Here is a 12,414-nt window from a genome sequence, read left to right as displayed (position 1 = left end):
CTACCATTTCATTTTAATTGAGCTTGTTTGGATCTTCTCCCTTCTTTTCTTCATTAGTCTCACTAATGGTCTATCAATTTTGTTTATCTTTTCAAAAAACCAGCTTTTGTTTCGTTTATCTTTTGTATTTTTTTTTTTTTTTTTTTTTTTTTTTTTTTTTTTTTTTTTTTTTTTTTTGTTCAATTTCATTTAGTCCTGCTCTGGTCTTGGTTATTTCTTGTCTTCTGCTGGGTTTGGGTTTGGGTTGTTCTTGTTTCTCTAGTTCCTTGAGGTGTGACCTTGGAGTGTCTATTTGTGCTCTTTCAGACATTTTGACGTAGGCATTTGATGCTGTGAACTTTCCTGTTAGCACTGCTTTTACTGTATTCCAGAGGTTTTGATAATTTATGTCACTATCATTCAGCTCAAATAACTTATTAATTTCCATCTTGATTTCATTGTTGAACCAAAGATTATTCAAGAGCAGATTATTTAAATTCCATGTATTTGTATAGTTTTGAGGGTTGCTTTTGAAGTTTTCCAATTTTATTCCACTGTGGTCTAAGAGAATACTTGATATAATTTCGATTTTCTTAAATTTATTGAGATTTGTTTTGTGACCTATCTATCACATGGCTTATCTTGGAGAATGTTCTATGTGCTGAGGAAAAGAGTGTATATTCTGCACTTATTAGGTAAAATGTTCTGTAAATATCTTTTAAGTCCGTTTGTTCTAGGGTATAATTAAGTCCATTGTTTCTTTGTTGACTTTCTGTCTTGATGACCTGTCTAGTGCTGTCAGTGGATTATTGAAGTCCTCTGCTGTTACTGTGTTGCCATCTATCTAATTTCTTAGGTCTAGTAGTAATTGTTTTATGAATTTGGGAGCTCCAGTGTTAGGTGCTAATATATTTGGGATTGTGATATTTTTCTGTTGGACTAGTCCTTTTATCATTATAAATGTCCTTGTTTGTCTCTTTTATAACCATTGTTGCTTTAAAGTCTCTTTTGTCTGATATAGGAATAGTTACTCCTGCTTGCTTTTGGTTTCCATTTTGGTTTCCATTTGTGGAATATCTTTTCCCACCCCTTTACCTTAAGTTTATGTGAGTCCTTATGAGTTAGGTGAGTCACTTGAAGGCAGTGGATACTTAGTGAATTTTTATCCATTCTGCCATTCTGCATCTTTTAAGTGAAGCATTTAGGCCACTTACATTCAATATTGGTATTGAGATGTGAGGTACTGTTCTATTCATCATGTTAGTTGTTGCCTTAATACCCTGGTTTTTTATTATTGTTTTATAGGCCCTGTGAGAGTTATACTTTAAGGAGGTTCTATTTTGGTGTATTTCAAGGTTTTGTTTCAAGATTTTGAACTCCTTTTAGCACTTTAGTAGTGGTGAATTCTCTCAGCCTTTGTTTGTCTGAAAAAGACTTTATCTCTCCTTCATTTATGAAGCTTAGTTTTGCTGGATTCAAAACTCTTGGCTGACAATTATTTTGTTTCAGGAGGCTAAAAATGGGACTTCAATCCCTTCTGGCTTCTAAGGTTTCTGCTAAGAAGTCTGCTGTTAATCTTATTGGTTTTTCTCTATAGGTTATCTGATGCTTTTGTCTCACAACTCTTAAGAGTCTTTCCTTCATCTTGACTTTAGATAGCCTGATGACTATGTGCCTAGGTGATGATCTTTTTGTGATGAATTTCCCAGATGTTCTTTCAGCTTATTGTATTTGGATTTCTATATCTCTAGCAAGGTCAGGGAATTTTTCTTCAATTGTTCCTTCCAATAAGTTTTCCAAACTTTTAGATTTCTCTTTTTCCTCAGGAATGCTGATCATTCTTAGGTTTGCCTCTTTAATGTAATCCCAAACTTCTTGGAAACTTTGTTCTTTTTTTTTTTTTTTTTTTTTTTGAGATGGGTCTCGCTCTGCCGCCGCAGGCTGAGTGGCTGTGGCCGGATCTCAGCTCACGCAGCTCGCCTCCCGGGGTTCACGCGCAGTTTGTCCTGCCTCAGCCTCCCGAGTGTAGCTGGGACTACAGGCGCCCACCACTCGCGGCTAATTTTTTTTGTATTTTTTTGAGTAGAGACGGGTTTCACCGTGTTAGCCAGGATGGTCTCGATCTCCTGACCTCGTGATGCCGCCCGTCTCGCCTCCCAAAGCTAGAAGGAATTACAGGCTTGAGCCACCGGCGGCTGTCCGAAAACTTTGTTCATTTTTAAAAAATTCTTCTTTCTGTGTCTGTCTGATTGAGTTAATTCAAAATCCTGGTCTTTGAGCTCTAAAGTCCTTTCTTCTACTTGTTCTAGTCTACTGTTGACACTTTCCAGTGCAGTCTTTCATTTCCAGAAGTTGTGAATGTTTTTTCTTTATGATATCCATTTATCTGGAGAAGTTTTCATCCATATCCTGTATTTGTTAAAAATCTCTTTAAGTTGGCTTTCACTTTTCTGTGCTATCTCCTTGAGTAGCTTAATAATCAGTCTTCTGAATTCTTTATCTGGCAATTCAGAGATTACTTCTTGGTTTGGATCCATTGCAGGGGAGCTAGTGTGACCTTTTGGGAAAGTCATAGAACCCTGTTTTGTCATATTACCAAATTACTTTTCTGGTTCCTTCTCATTTGGGTAGACTATTTCAGTGGAGAGGTCTGAAACTCAAGGCCTGCTGTTCAGATTCTCTTGTCCCACAGAGTGATCCCTTGATGTGGTGCTTTTCCTTAAGACCCAAGGGATCTTCAGTCAGCTTGTGGTGAATGCTGTCTTACCTGGGACCTACCCTTCCCAGCAATGGGCTCCCTTCTGGCCCAGGGTGGGTCCAGAAATGCCATCCAAGAGTTAAGTCTTTGAATCGGGGACCCTAAGAGCCCACTTGGTGCTCTACTCCCCTGTGGTCAAGCTGGTACCAGAAGCCAGCAAGTTTCAGAGGCTCACCCAAGGCCCTCAACATAGTACCTGGGCATCACTGCTGGTTATTCAAGACCCAAAGGCTCTTCAGTTAGCATGTGATCAATGCTGTCAGGACTGGGTTCTTCCCTTCAAGGCAGCAGATTCTTTTCTGCCCCAGGGTGTTTCTGAAAATGTCATTTAGGAACTAGGGCTTGGAACAGGGGCCTCATGACTCTGATCAGTGCCTTATTCTGCTGTGGTATCAAAGATACACAGTCCCCTCCACTCTTGCCTCTCCTCAAGTCAAAGGAAGGGCTCTCTTTTGGAGCCATGAGTTGTGCAGCCCGAGGTTAGGGGAGGGGTGATGCCAGCACTTTCTTAGCTACCCCTGCTGGTGTCTCAGTAGTCACATGCCCCCCAGTCCACCGTCTCTGGGCCCAGTTCAGCACTACCACTCACCTAAGAGTTCAGTCCTTACAGCCTAGACAGCCTTTCAAATTTACTTAGAGACCCAGAGCCCTTTAGCCCATGGTGGCAATTGACCTCTGGGGATTAGTGATTCCCCTCTGGCTAGGGCTGGTCCAAATGCTTCCTCTGTGGGTGGGTGTAAGCTGAGTTTGGTCTGGTTTTTCTTTCTGGTCTAACAGACAGCACTGAGTTCATCAATGCCTCACACTTGCTGTGCTCTCACTCTCCCCACCACCTAGAAATACTCTCCAGACCATGCTGCACTGCTGCGGATGAGGGAAGTGTGGTGTCGGGGCTTTAAGATGGTTTTTTCTAGCTCTTCAGTGCCTCTTTCAGTGATATGAAGTTAAAGCCAGGTACTATGAGTGCTCACCTGATTTGTGGTTCTTATGGAGGTGCTTTGCTTGCATATATAGTTGTTAACTTGGTTTCCTTGCAGGTGGGACAATAGGTGGAGCCTTGTATTCTGCCATCTTGCTCCCCATTTTATGATGAGAAATATGGTGGTCACAAAGGTTAAATAACTTGCCCAAGGCCACAATACCTGGTAGAACCGGGCTTTAAACCCAGATGGGTATTGTAAAGTTATAGCTCTACCTCCTATAAGGATAGTGTTAAACTAAGTAGGCTCCTAAAATACTCATTAAATAAACATTCTGCAAAAGTTAGTTCTCTTCCCTTCTTTCTATGTTGTGTCTCCTGTAACACCTTGGTCAGAAGTAAATGTCTGAAAAAAAGGGTCAAAAAAAGGTGGACTAGAAGATGGGGTGGAGGTGTAGAGGGCAGGGAACTGGTACAAATCACTGGAACCCAGAAGTCTGGAAAAGGACCCAGTGCAACTCCCATGCAAAGATTTTTAGCCTGTCTTCTACTGCTGAGGACTTGAAAATAAGGTCTTCACAGGACCCAAACCTACTCATGGTAACCCTGTCTATAAATATTGATTGATTTCCAGAAAACACTAATTTTTTTTAGGATGTATGTATGTATGTATGTATGTGTATATATATGTATATGGAATATAATAAATAGTATGTATAGTATTATATATTTAGAAATTTTGACATCATATAGGAGTGGCCTTTTATTTTTTTAAACTCATTTGCAATGGATTTGTTGTTCTGGCTGCCCAGTATACCCTTCCTGTATGGAGAATTCCCCATACCCTGGCACCTTGTGCTTAAGTGTGGTCATGTGGTCTCAGTACAACCTAATAGGTTGTTGTAGTAGCACCTTACAGGTGTTCCTGCCAGAACTGAATCTTGAGAGGCTGGTCAGCTGGTGATAATTTGCAGCAGAGTGGTAGCATAGAGAGCATGTCCAGGGCAGTGAAATGCAACAGCAGCAGTGGAGGTGGTTTAGAGGCAGGGATACCTATAGTGCTTGTAGTGCCTATGATGCTGTGCTGAGCAAACATATCCTGTGGTAGGATCATGGCTCTGCCTTGTTCCCCAGCTAATATACTTTTCATACATACCTTTTAGGCTTAAGTTTCCCAGAGTTGGTGTCTGTTGTTTTTAATGCCCCAAATATCACATTGATTTTAGCAATTGTCAAAGCAAGGTTGGGATATCAAATAGCCATTCCAGATTGGACTTGGGTTTGGATATCATTTATGGAAATAATGCTCTTTGCTCTCTAAATATGTGGGCAGGAAGAAAACAGTCAGAATCAATCATCAAACCAGTTCTGACTGCTGGCTCTGTATGGCTATTGGTTTCTTGGTTTATTTCTTATTTTATCTAAAGCCAGGTCACGCTATCCAGGTGGAATGTTCATAAAAACCAAAGACTTTAGTGTGAACATTTTCTTTAAGGTCAATGTAATTTACAGTCTGTCCAGAGAAGCTTTTAGAGATGTAGAATGTGACTGTAATCCATAATGCACTCTCATTACCCTTCCCTCCTATTAGAAATTGATTTTGGCACAGTTCCTTCAGGTAGAAAGTGACTCTGTCAGCAATTGCTGTTTCTCTTTTCACACATTGGGGTTCCCCCCACAAAAGTATTAAAGTCTCTTTAGTGTTCCTTTAGGAGAGGTTAAATACAGTTATCACCAACATTTGCAGTTTCATATCTGCTTGCTATTACTACTGTGCTTTGCTTCGTAGGCAATTAGCAATCATGTGGAGTGGAAGATCTTTTCCTAAAATTACCTGAGCTTGGCTACTTCGTGTGCTGGGTAACCCTGAAGGAAAATGCTGCCAGCAAGGCACTTAGCCCTGGCTGTGGCTGACAGCATGTGTCTTCCTCTCTCCCTACCACTGTGGATCTCCTTGTCCCTTTAAGAACAGCTAACATTAACAGGGCCACCAAACTATTTATGACATCTTGCAGCTTGACACTCAACAGGTCCAGAGAACACGGCCTTCTTCCGTAGATAAGTTGCAGCTGACAAAGATGGTGGTCAGCTTATCTTTGTATGTGGCCAATGGAGTTCCTGTAACCTTAGGGTATTGGGTAGTGCCTCTTAATAGTGCCCATGGTGCTCACTTTTTTTTTTTTTGAAACAGTTTTTCTCTTCTTGCCCAGGCTGGAGTGCAGTGGTACAATCTCGGCTCACTGCAACCTCCGCCTCCCAGGTTCAAGTGATTCTCTCACCTCAGCCTCCCAAGTAGCTGGGATTACAGGCGCCTGCCACCACACCCAGCTAATTTTTGCATTTTTAGTAGAGATGAGGTCTCACCATGTTGGTCAGGTTGGTCTCGAACTCCTGATCTCAGGTGATCTGCCCGCCTCAGCCTCCCCAAAGTGCTGGCATTATAGGTGTGAGCCACCGCGCCCGGCCAGTGCTCACTTCTTAATACAATGCTTTTTAACCTGTTTAAATTCATGCCCCTTTGTTTAAATGTAAAAATTCTGCCCCATATATTAAACACTACATCTTTCACATAATTGCAGACATCAAGTAGATATTAAGTTTAATTTTCTTTATACATATTATTCATTTTTAAAGTTTCCAAATATGAAAGCATATTGACTATGTCCTTGAAAAATGCAGTAGGCTCCCCAGAGATTTGGGTCAACCTGACTAGGAAGGAGGCTCCTTATTAATAGTTACAGATTATGGCAAAACTGAAGAGGGGTGGATCCAACAGCCATTCTGAACCTTCTCCTCATTGCCATCCGCTTGAAATATTCACTAGCTCTTCCATATTTGCTTGCAGTGAGGGATGGCCATGTGACATCATTGTTGTAGTAGTGAGATCCAAGTAGAAGTCTGCTGGTGAGGGGTTCTGGGAAACCTTTGCTTACATAATAAAAAGGATAGACTTAGCTGGTTTCATCTCTTCATGCCTTCTTGACATACAGAAGTTTGTCACCTTCAGCAACCTCAGTCTTTCAGTGTAAGATGTTAATAACACCTAACTCATATATTGCTGCAAAGGATATGAAGATAATATATTTAAGATGAGGGTATCTTTTAAAAATATTAACCTAATTTTTTGGCACCTGGTATTTCCACATACCGTTTGTGCTCTCATTCCCCTCCCCCTCTCCTTTTATTTATGGTGCTATTCTATAATTGTTATCCCAGGGACAAGATGTATTGGTGAAAACAGATACACAAGGAGTCCCTTCTAGTCTAGTGGGGGTAGGGAAAGAAAGGACACGGCTGGGCGCAGTGGCTCACGCCTGTAATCCCAGCACTTTGGGAGGCTGAGGCAGGTGGATCACGAGGTCAGGGTATCGAGACCATCCTGGCTAACACAGTGAAACCCCGTCCCTACTAAAAATACAAAAAAATTAGCCAGGGGTGGTGGTGGGCACCTGTAGTCCCAGCTACTCGGGAGGCTGAGGCAGGAGAATGGCATGAACCGGGAGGCAGAACTTGCAGTGAGCTGAGATTGTGCCACTGCACTCCAGCCCACAGAGCGAGACTCCATCTCAAAAGAAGAAGAAAAAAAAGAGGACTCAGGACATAGACTCGAGAACTCCTAATGATTCAAGATGTTTTCAAATTTGTAAAATCAGTTTTTTACTTTCAGTTTTTTACTTTTCCAGGAACATGGAGTAGACATATTTCCCCCTATTTCTCTCCCTAAGTGTAAAAGACCATAAAAGACCATCAAGGGACTTAAGAACCCAAATAATGACACAATGGTGAGTTCCCTCAGTTTTCTTTTCTGCACTATATTTCCCAGACTTGGAGCTGAAGGAGTCAGCAACATAGAAACACCAATGGGCACAAACAAAAGTAGCCCAAATGAAAGCCTCTTCTCATTAACCAGTGGACCAGGAAAAGGCAGCCTAGCAAGGCAGAAAACTTTTAGATGATAACTGTAATAACTTCTGTACTCCAGCCAAGCACCATAGGAAAAAAATGCTGCTCCAGCCCACTTATGCCAACAAAGACCAAGTTATGAGGTTAAATGTCCACCCTCACCCAGCTGTGATGAACTGTCCCAACCCTCCTACTGGGATGGTGCCAGAGAAGGCCAAGTAGAGAGCTGGGACCTTAATCCCCACTGGGTGATAAGGAGACCCACCCCTCCACAGTGTCAGTGGAGACCATGTGGGAAGCCTGGACTTTTTCCCTTAACTATCAGTAATGAGGTGTTCCTCCACCATCCCAGTGGGGTAGTATTAGAGAAGGCCTAGCAGTAAGAAAGCCGCCCTTCCAGCCACCCCCATGGCATCAGCAGAGACCATGTGGGGAATAGTAGTGAGGTACTCCTACTCCTCCCAGCTAGGGAAGTCTCAGTAGAGAGGACTTGTAGGAAGCTGGAACTTCTAATCCCACCTAGCAGTGGCAAAGAATCTCCTATCCTGTCAAGTGTCCATGGAAGATGAGTGGGGAACCTACTCGTGGCAGTAATGAGATGCCCTTCCACCCCTTACCACCTTGCTGGAGCAGTATGTCAGAAGAAGTCAGCTAAAACAGAAGGTTCAGAGAAGATAAAAAGATCGTTTCATCGAAATGATCAGGTTTCTATTGAAAATCACCTGTCACATCAAGAACCAGGAAGATTTAAAACTGAATGAAAAAGACAGTCAATAGATGTCAATACCACGAGGCCAGAAATTTTAGCATTATATGACAAAGATTTTATAACAGCCATCATAAAAGTGTTTCAATGAGCCATTAATGAACATACTTGAAACAAAAGTTAAAAGTCTTAGAAAAGTAAAAAGCAAATATCAGCAAAGAAATAAAAGATATAAAGAAGAACCAAATGGAAATTTTAGAAGTGAAAAATACAATAATGACACAAGATGTGTTTTCCCCCATGATCAGGAACAAGGCAAAGATCTCCAGTCTCATCACTCTTATTCAGCATAGTGATAGGCGTCTTAACCCAAGCAAAAATGCAAGAAAAGGAAATAAAAAGCATACATATTAGAGAGGAGAAATAAAGCTGTCCCTGTTTGCAAATGACATAGTAGTCTATACACCAAATCCCAAGTAATCTACATAAAAACTGTAATAAGTGAGTTTAGCAGACTTGTAGGATACAAGATGAACATACGAAAATCGATTTATTGCTATGTACTAGCAATGAACATGGCTACTGAAAAACTGCAAAATAGTACAAAGTTTTTATATATTCTTCACCTATACAATCCCAATTGTTAACATCTTGTGTAAACATAGAACAAGGATCAGAACTGGGAAATTAACATTGGCACAATACCATTAACCAAGGCTGGAGTGCAGTCATGTGATCTTGGCTCACTGCAACCTCTGCCTCCAGGTTCAAGTGATTCTCCTCTCTCAGCCTCCCGAGTAGCTGGGGCTACGGGCATGTGCCATCACTCCCGGCTAATTTTTGTGTATTTAGTAGAGATGGGGTTTTGCCATGTTGGCCAGGCTGGTCTCAAACTCCTGATCTCAGGTGATCCACCTGCCTTGGTCTCCCAAACTGCTGGGATTACAGGCATGAGCCACCACGCCTGGCCTCCACTAATGTATTTTTTTTTGTTTTTGTTTTTGTTGTTCCAGGATCCCACTCAACATACCACATTGTATTTGGTTGTCACTTCTCCCTGTTTTCTGACAGTCTCCAATTGTTCCTCGGTCTTTGTCTTTTGTGTGATCTTGATACCTCCAAAGATCAGTTATTTTATTGTATGTTCCTTATTATTACCCTGCCTAGGGCATTCTCCTGATTGGACTGAACTCTTGCACGAAGAAACCATCTGAAAGCTTCCAACTTCTGAAATTCAGAAAGAATTCCTAAGGAAACAAGGGGTGGGGAAGGAAAGTAAAGCTACTGCTGGTGCTGCAGAGGAGTCTTCTGCTTTCGAATTTTTAGATGTATCCCTGGGGAAAAGACCAGAAAAACACCAAATAGATTTGTGGAGCCCAAGAGCTAAAGGCATATGTGCCCTTTTTCTGCATAAAGGCCCAGGAGGGCTGAAATTACCCAGAGAGGGATGGAGCTGGCTGTGAGGGGTGTTTGAGGGAGTAGAGAAGGCACCATATGTGGCACAGCAGGGCATGGCAGAGTAATTTTTTGTGTGCCAGGGAATGGGCTCAGAAGCCACTAAGAAAGCTTGTGAGCTGGGAACAAGGAGCATCTCCACAATGAGCTCCCTGACAGATAGGTCAGGGGATCTCTCAGCCAGTGTGGACAGAAAACATCATGGACATTACATAAGCTCTCCCTCATTCCACCCCAGAATCTAGATGTGATCAAGAGGAGAGAGAGATGCTCCAAATTTGCTTCCCACCTACCAGAATAGGGACTCTGTTCTGTATTAACCAATAAATAAAGTATGTTGCTCGTGCTCTTGAGCTATCATCTGGGATTCATACCCCCTAATAAATGCCAGTGAATATTATGAATAAAGGTGTATGTGCACAGGAGTGTGTGCATGAGGATGAGTGTGTATGTTTCTTCCAAGCAGAGACAGCAGCATTTTCCAAGGTCTGGAGATAAAGCGAGAATGTGCATGTGGAGAACTAGAAACCATTCATGGGAAGTACACCAATGGCTGTTTTGTCAGATTGGGTTCCCATTGATACTGTGTTTTTTCTATTACACAGTGATATGTGTGGAAGGCACCAAATCATGATGCTAGGAAAAACATCTTGATATGTAATGCCATACCCACCATCTAGGTAATGGTACTACATGTCTTTGGTCCTTCCGCATGTGCCAGAGGCTGTGCTGCCATTAACCATGAAAGGAACCTTTCAGCATGCTTATGAGTGTGGATGAGAGGTATTGCCCCTTTTTCCTCCAGATGGTGAGCAGGTTGAAATGACAGCTCAGCCACTCCACCACCAATAAAACTTCCTGACACTCTGTAGTCCTTTATGGACTATGACTCCGTTCAAATTTCTAGACGTATGGAATGTAGAATTTTAGGCCAAAGAGGTTCTGAGTGGGGCCAATTGCCTAAATGTACAGATGGTGAGATTGAGGTGTAAAGAGGCAAGGATGCCTTGCCTAAATGTTCTCAGCAGGCCTGTGACTGAGTCTCTGGGGCTCCAGGCCCCCAGCCCAGTGTTTTCTGGCTACTTCACCATGTTTCATGGCTCTCTGGAGTAGCCTCCTTTCAGGAAAGCACTACCTGCCCCTTCGGCTCACTCAGCTTTCAAAACCCAGTTCAAATACCCGCTGAATTGACCTTCCCCATGGTAATTCTTATTAATTTGGCAATTAAATAAGTGTTGTTTAATGCCCTACCTTCTAAGGTTATTCTATCACCTTAAATATTGTTTTTTTTTTTTTTTTTTTTTTTGCTGTCAAGTCTTTTTTTTCCAAAAAAGGCTTAAATTTTAAAGTCTTTATTATCTTATCCAATAAAACTGAATTTTTGAGGATAGGCATCATAATTTGCGTGTGTGTGTGTGTGTGTTCCCTCAAAAGTATCAAGCACAGTGTCTTGGACTAGTAGGTTGCCTCTAGTAGGTAAATAATAAATATTATTTGATTTCATACTGCTAGCACAAGTTCACAGCCATGTAAAATGAGATGCAAAGGCAGTATAAGGTTACTAACATGGACTCAGGAATCAGCAGGCCTGGTTTTGACAAGTTGTGTGACTTTGGAAAAGTTGCTTAAGTTCTGAGCCTCAGTTTTCTCATCAGTAATGTGGGTTAATGACACTAATCTCTTACAGCATTGACAAGAGGATCACATGGGATTTATATATACATTTATATGTATATATAGTTATTATAATAGTAATATAGTAATAATTACTGTATTATATATTATAATAACTATGACTATGTATAGTAATATATAGATATAGCATATGAAACACACACATATATATGGCCACAGCTATAATCCTTCAGTTGATGCAGCTATTACTACTACTAACGTCATGAGTTGGAAATCAGGCCAATTAACTCCATTCATTGAGTTCTATGGGCTCAAACTAAATCTTCAACAAATATAGTCATCTCAACACCTCACAGAAGGGTTAGAGAATCCAGGCAAAATCATGTGGGTAGGCACTCATGCAAATTCTCACCCACTGTTATCCCACCATACTCCCACACTCATAAAACAGTAGCATATATATAACACAGGGGCCATGTACCACGGTGATGTGTATTTGATACACAAAAATTATGTGAATTATGCATGTGTGTACATATGTGTATGTGCACACATTTGCAGGATAGTACTCTCCAAAAACAAAAACAAAACAAAGCCCTCCCACCTCGGCCAACTCAAACAAGTAGTCCTCTTGCCCAATAGTTGTTAGCCATATTCTCTCCTTGCATAAATAAAACCACTAGGAGGCGCCTTAATCCTTCTCTTTAGCAGCCTTTCTGCTCGTTAACACCAGGAAGTCAGATCTAAAAGTCTTTAAGTGAATCTTTCTTTCTCAACCCACTGCAGAGTGTGCAAATCATTTCCTCAGCTGATTCAGATGTATTATGATGTGCTGGGAAACCTGAGCATTCTCTCACCCTGTGGAGATTAATTACCTTGAAATATTCATTGGATTAAATTTATTTAAACAAGTACTGTTTAAAGCTCAGTGCTGCAAAATGTCATCCTCAAGATATATATTACGGGCATTAAATAATTAACTTCAGTGTGTGAGAGGAGAGAGGGGAGGGAGAGGAAGAGTGAAGGTGGGGGGAGGGGAGGGGAGGGAGAGAGGTAGAG

The sequence above is a fragment of the Rhinopithecus bieti genome, unplaced genomic scaffold, assembly GCF_001698545.2.
Source record: "Rhinopithecus bieti isolate Rb0 unplaced genomic scaffold, ASM169854v2 scaffold_35885, whole genome shotgun sequence".
Lineage (NCBI taxonomy): Eukaryota > Metazoa > Chordata > Mammalia > Primates > Cercopithecidae > Rhinopithecus > Rhinopithecus bieti.
This window is presented reverse-complemented; position numbering follows the sequence as displayed.